At 36.0% G+C, this 6,996-nt stretch overlaps 1 long non-coding RNA gene across 1 annotated transcript; it reads right to left on the bottom strand.

The window, feature by feature from the left end:
- Positions 1-4,898: 4,898 nt before the first annotated feature.
- LOC120207373 lies at positions 4,899-6,628 on the bottom strand. Its single transcript, XR_005524199.1, has 3 exons — positions 6,618-6,628; positions 5,242-5,246; positions 4,899-5,211 (listed from the first exon to the last, which is right to left on the bottom strand). It is a non-coding gene; the product is annotated as an uncharacterized LOC120207373 (long non-coding RNA).
- Between the last annotated feature and the right edge of the window lie 368 nt (positions 6,629-6,996).

The raw sequence follows: 6,996 nt of genomic DNA, 5'->3' as shown, positions 1-6,996 counted from the left end.
CAGCCGCCTTTCCTTTTAAGTCTGGGCATTTAATAACGGTTATTTAAGGAAACTCCAAAAGCATGCAAAGCCCTAGGAGATCTTTCCTTATAAATAGTCAGTCGTAGCCGCCAAAGAAAAGAGGTAAGGAAGAAGAGATAAGAGCTTTATCCAAGGCATGAGCAAGCAACTGCTGTGCTTCTTCATCGTCTACCCACCGACTTTCCTTGGTTTCCTCCATAGCCAGACTTTAGCAAAGCGGTGATCAAGTCTCGAGAGAGGCTGATCACCAAGGCAAGCACAGTGCTGATCAGAATCATCGCGACAGAGCCCCCAATTTTGGGAGTTATTCTTCTTTTGTTCTAAACGCTTTATCTATTTGGGGTTGTATTAAACATTGAATCTTGGATGATTTTTGATAGCATCATGATTGTCTTACTAGATGTTAAACTTTGTTTTGCCTGAACAATATTCTTTTGTTTTATTAATGATGAATTATGTTTTGCTTATTATTTATTTTGCTCATAGTTTAAATATTTTACCTTACGCTGTAAGAGCATCGAGAGATCGTCTGGGGTTTTGGTAAAACATGTCTTGGAAATATAAGAGCATCGAGAGATAGCCTTTTGTCTAGATAGTGATTCTTAGATACGAGAGAATTAAGATAGATCCACGTGAGCAATGGAATGAATCCGGGATGGTGAAGTTCTAACTTGTTACCTTCGAGATAAGGAGTGAGTTTCAATCGACTAAAAGGGATAGACGCTAGAGTAGGATAGACAACGCCTATAGTTTACGCTAAGAGGTATTACTAAAACAACAGTTTGACAAACTAAGGGTTGTAGTTAACGCAGAGGAGTATTGCCATAGCAACCGTCTAAGAATACCTAGTAATCCTGTCGGGCAGCTTTCGCAAGTCATAATAATTTATTTTAGACTCGGAATAATTGTTGTCAAAACAAAAGTTTAGCATAAGTGCTCTGTGATATGTCTAAAAATGTGAGGTTGTTTCCATTATATTTAAATTAACACTTGTCTTGTTTTATTTTATTTTAGTATTCTGCATACTTATTTTGCCTCGACCAAACTTTACTGCAATCGTTAAATCACTTCTTTGTTTTATTAATATTAGTTCTTAAGTTGACAATCTCGTAGGACTTAGTGTGTGGCACTAGTTCTAGTTGTGGTGAAATATATTTCCAATCCAATCCCTGTGGAGACGATACTCACTTACCCTATATTACTTGAATCGATTTTGTATACTTGCACATATATGCTTGCCTTAACATATACATTTACAAGCGAACAATTACTCCCACATTGTCGAGTATGTGCCGGCACAAGAAATCAAGTTTGATTTCAACAAAGAGCCTTTTCTCTATCAATAGAAGTGATTTCATTATGCCTTAACAAGTGTCGAGGTGTTTTTTTTTCTTAACGAGAGGTATTTCAACTCTTCACTTCTACCAAGACAAAGATATCTCAATCGTACCAACAATATTTTAAAACGTAGAGTTGTTTTCACTATACATGTTTTGTATTTCGCAAACTAAGTTCATTCATCTAAAATGGCCGCAAGAATTGAGATACCGCTGCTCCCCAAAAAGTTCCCATCCCTATCATCCAAATAAGTGGGATGCCTCCATCCTAGTAATAGGAACCACTCCATTACCACCTCACAGTGCATTGAGAGGCCTCTACTTGAAAGCATTTAGATGACTCTATTTAATTCATATTGGGAAATATTTGCCTTACACTATTGCTATAACGACTTTGTGGGTTCAACCAATAGTGTTGGACGCCTACGCTTAGCAACTAGAATGCCTATATTGCTATTATAAGAATCGAAGATGCCTTTGTCCTAGCAAGAAGAGATGGGGAACTCTCCCCATATGCTTCTATCACAATGAAGAAGCCTCTGTCCATCAAACGAAGACACCTTAAAGGGTATCAAATTGTCTTCTCTACCAGCCAGAAGTATTAAAACGTCTCGCTATCTAACACTGATAAAAAAAAAATCAACATGCCTCTGCCCTGATAATAAAAACAAACTCAATGCCAATTATAGGGTGAATAGATGCCTCCCCCCGAAAAGTGTGAAGTTACCTCCATACCAGCCATAATGGTGCACCACGGAGTAGTTATGCCATGATTCATTGAACTTCCTAAGAATATGGGATGCCTGTCTGGCTAGCAGAAAATTTCATGTTACCACTACAAGCATAGAGATGCCTTTTCCATAATTAGGAGGGACAAAAACCTCCCCTATTACCCTTACCATGACAAAGAAGACTTTGCTCATTAACTGAATTCCTCTAAGGGCGTCGAGTAACTTGTTTCCTTGGATGAAAACGTGAGGCCTCTTACGAACAATATATCACAATATTTTCACTAGCCATAACGGACATAGATGCCTATGCCAAAGATAAGAAAACCCATCCATGACTTTATGAAACGCGTAGAGGATCCCTGTAGAAGTGTCAAGGATTTCCCGTTAGAAAATATACTTGCAAAATCAAGGGAAATTTCGATTGAATCGACTACAACCCCCGAAGAGCATTAAATACCATGCGATAGAAGTACAAGCATGAGGAACAACGTCCCTCAATTTTATCCATATATTTTACAAGCATTGAGTACACTTCGCACAAAATAAATAGGAGACATGAGTAAAACTTCATTTGAAGTTAAATAAGAAACCCTACCGGCGTCAAAGAACCTTAGAGAACCTACACGGATTTGAAGGTTGCTTTACCTAGCTTCATTTTATTGAAAACAAAGCACTTCAGAAAGTGTTCAGTATCCTACGTGGACGACATGGAAAAAACACCAAGGGCCCTTTACAAAAAGATATGCGCAAATCAAGAGAAGCTTTCGAGATAACTCTACAATCTATCGAAATACACATTTGATAACTATTCATCAAGAGTACATACAAACCAGGGTAGGAATTTCCCTTGAATCTATTCAGTATCTCAACAGCAGAGAAAACTCCCCCGCTTCGAATGAGCGCAGGACTTGAAGCCATTACACCCAACTTTCATCATCTAACAATTTTCGCAAGTGTAGAAATAACTATGTTTAGTATACAAATAATTTGCTTGGATTTAAGGCCTACAAAACAGAGCACTCCTTGTTTCGGAAAGCCATAATCTCGTAATATGAACTTTAAAAAAGCACCCTATGGTTTGTCAATCGATAATCAAGCATACCTACAAATCATCGTTTTAGGCTCTTCACCCAAATCAGAAGGGGTGAACCATCCACAACCTTCGTAACTTATTTGATCCCATCAATCTTTGAGGTATTAAATCTTGGATCAAGCCACTTTATGACACTCTATCGACATTGGAGATGGGGGACAGTTTGCTAATCGACAGCTACATTCATATACCCTTTTTGCCTATACATAGCAATCGTGATCCTAGACCTAACAAAAGCATGCTAAGAGAGTCAGTTCATGATCAATAAATAAACTCCTGCAACTAAGAGGAGAGGAGATTGATTCTTCTACATTAAGAGAACTGAAAGGCCTAAAACCGTTCGCAAATACATTCCTAATAGTCGACCGACTATTGCTTGTCTATCAGCTGCATCTCTCCTTCCAAATCAAAAGGAGTAAACTGTCATCAGCTGATTTAACCATATTTATTCCAACAACAAAATCCTTGAATTATTATAACTTTTATAATTTAGTCCCCTCCTCCTTAAAGATTCTTTTTAAGTTTAATTTTTTATGAATTTCGTGTTTGTTATTAGATTGTGACATCATCTATTCTATTATTTATTTATTAATTTATTTCATTATTTATTTATTAAAATAAAATTTTCTTTTGGTCAATCATTGAATTAAATGAAATCGGACCGAATGTTCAATCCGAATAAAAACGTGTTCCATAGAAAAATTAAATTCTTAGAGATAAAGTAAAATTAAATTTTAAATGTACAAAAAGTAAAGCGGACATGAACCATATCTAAAGTTCCATTTTATTGATCGTTTAGTGTGGATTGTGGGTTTCTTTTATTATAGATTCTTGTTGTTCAGATTTGGATTGAAGTGAATGAAATTGATAATAAAGGAACCTTCTGAATATACTTAATTTTTATGTTGCTTATTGAACTTGGGGTTCATCGGATTTCTTAAATTTATAATTCGAGGTTTAGTACTTGTAATTATTTTTTCTCTTATTCCTAGGTTTATGTTTCCCGTTGTTACTTTGTACAAGCTTAACGTGATTCATTGTGCCAAATGGCAAGGAACTTAGTCTTCATTGTCGGCAATTTAACTTTCGGTTTCATTGTATCTCTGTTGTTTTGATTGTCCTTTGTAGTTGTCTGTAAGCCGCTTAACTTAGTGTTCACGGTTCAGTCGATGAAACCTATATATTTCATTCTGTTCTTCAACTAATTTTACTATATAAAGTTCACAACGAATCAAGAAGCAATTGCCTCTCATTTCTTCCTACTCTCTTCTTGATTTAAGATTTCTTGCAAGGAAAAGATGAGCAATGTTTCTTCTTTGATATCACCACTTAGAAGGTATTAAATTACTCCCAAAAGCACTTCCTCTCATTTTCTCTTGAGCTTATTACTATATAATTGGTTGCGTTTTGTTATGGTTTAATTTCCGCTTAGTTGGGAAAGTGGCGATGATAACAGTAGGTGCAAGCGGCATTGGAGCAATTACCGTGTGCTTTTTCCATGAAAATGGTACCAAGGTCGTGATCGCAGATATCCATGACAGCAAAGGAGAAGCCCTTGTCAATAAGCTCAGTTAAAGTGCTTGCTACATTCGCTGCGACGTGACAAATGAAGACGATGTCCAGCAGCTCACTGATGCTTACAAGTGTCGTAATTATCAAATAAATAAACTTAATTTTCAATTTAAATAAATAAAATAGAATAGAATAATATAGAGAAATAGGGTCGATTCACAAAGACTAAGGAATTTCTAATTAAATCTAATTTGATCTTTAACCAGAAAATTTGCAAAATAAAATAAAATGGTGGTTTATCTAATTTAATTGAATAAACTAAATAAAAATAAAAAAGCAATAAAAATAAATAATTGAAAGAGATAATGATAGGAGATAGCCTCTGGCTTTGCTTTGACTTAACTCGTCTCGATCCTTTAAATAGATTTTACTTCGAGATTCTTGTCGGTTACAGTCTACAAGGCCCAACCCTTGTACCTTGCTCTTCTTTCATGTGAACTAATTTCCGGAGTCAATCCTTGGAATTTAATTCTTGTTTGGATTTAACTTCAACTATCGATGTTAACGTCAATATCTTCTTTAATGCTGGAAAAGCCTCTGCTCGAATTATGCATCTCAGTGAGAATCGAACCCGATCTTGATTTCCCTTGACGGACCACCGCTAAGTTTGTTCTTAGGGATTTGAATTTGCTACAAGCCGATTCTCCTCCCCAATAGTAAATCAAGACAACATTCAAGCCAAGGTGCAATCACTACAGCAAAATTGTTCTATAGTGGCGTTTTTAGAGGCTTTTTGAGGGTAAGCGCCACTAACTTTTAACATATAGAGGCGTTTACAAACCAAACGCCACAAATTGGTAACTTTAGCGGTGTTTTTATATAAACACTGCAATAGGGTTAATATATAGTGGCATTTTTAACAAACGCAACAATAGGGTAGTATTTTCGTAGTGTTTTTATACAAACGCCGCAATAGGTTCATCTTTAGTGGCATTTTCTAAACAAACGCCGCACCAGATAAGTACTATAGCAGTGTTTTTACAAAAATACAATAATAGGGTTAATCTATAGTGCGTTTTTCAAAAACGCCGCAACAAATTAATACGTCAGTGGCCTTATTATACAAACGTCGCAATAGAGTTCACCTATAGTGGCATTTTTTCAACTAACGTCGCAACATAGTAGTACATTAGCGGTGTTTTTATACAAATGCCATAATAAGGTTCATCTATAGTGGCGTTTGTTACAAAAACGTTGCAAAATCGCGTACATTAGCGGTATTTTTTTCCCTGTAAATGCCACAAAATGATACATATATTCCCCTTTTCCCCCGTCTAATCCTTAATTCTCCAGACCCTAACCCAACACAACCACTATAGCCACTGACCACCACCAGCGTAGCATCAAACAAAAATCGCACTCTTCTGGTCGCCAACTTCTAATTACTTGTAGGTATGTTTTTCTTCTCTTCCGCACTCTACTTTCTTTCTATAACTATCGGCCATGGGGTTTTGTTTGTGTTTCTGTAAAAATTGGGGGGTTTGTGAAACTGATTCATTATTGAATTTAGTTGCTCAAATTCCTTTTTTATGCAATTTCTTTATTCTTCAACCTTTCGCATATATCCAATTGGAGTATAAAAGTTGGCACTCACATCTGTAAAAACATGGCGGAATACCATCATTCTCAAACAAATAAACATCAAAATTCTACCTACACTTCTTAAAAATAAAGCTTTCCAAATGCTCCTTTCTACAGACAACTTCTAACGTGCATATTGATCGCTTGTGAATGTATATGCTAAGGCAAGCTAATCTGTGCAAGTATACACAATTGATGCAAGTAATATAGTAGTGAGTGAGTATCGTCTCCACAAGGATTGTATTAGAAATATCTTTCCACCACAACTAGAACTAATGCCACAAATTAATCCTACTAAGTATTAAATCTAAAAATTAATATTAATGAGCTAAGAATAATGATTCAATGATTGCAGACAAGTGTGGTCGAGACAAAGAAAATATGCAGACAGATAAAACAAAACAAGTATTGGATTAAATATAATGCAAACAACCTCACATATTCAGACGTGTCACAGAGCACTGATGCTAAACTATTGTCTCGGCAACAATTATTTTAAGCCCAGAATGAATTATTATGACTCACTAAACTGCCCGACAAGATTACTAGGTATTCTTAGACGGTTGCTATGGTAATACCTCTCGGCGTTAACTATAGACGTTGTCTTAACCTAATCTAGCCTTTATCCCTTTTAGTTGTTTGAAAATCACTCCTTATCTCT

Source organism: Hibiscus syriacus, unplaced genomic scaffold (assembly GCF_006381635.1).
Source record: "Hibiscus syriacus cultivar Baekdansim isolate YM2019G1 unplaced genomic scaffold, ASM638163v2 tig00014673_pilon, whole genome shotgun sequence".
In the NCBI taxonomy this organism is placed as follows: Eukaryota; Viridiplantae; Streptophyta; class Magnoliopsida; order Malvales; family Malvaceae; genus Hibiscus; species Hibiscus syriacus.
The sequence above is the reverse complement of the archived record's forward strand: the minus strand, read 5'-3'. Positions and strand labels throughout refer to the sequence as shown.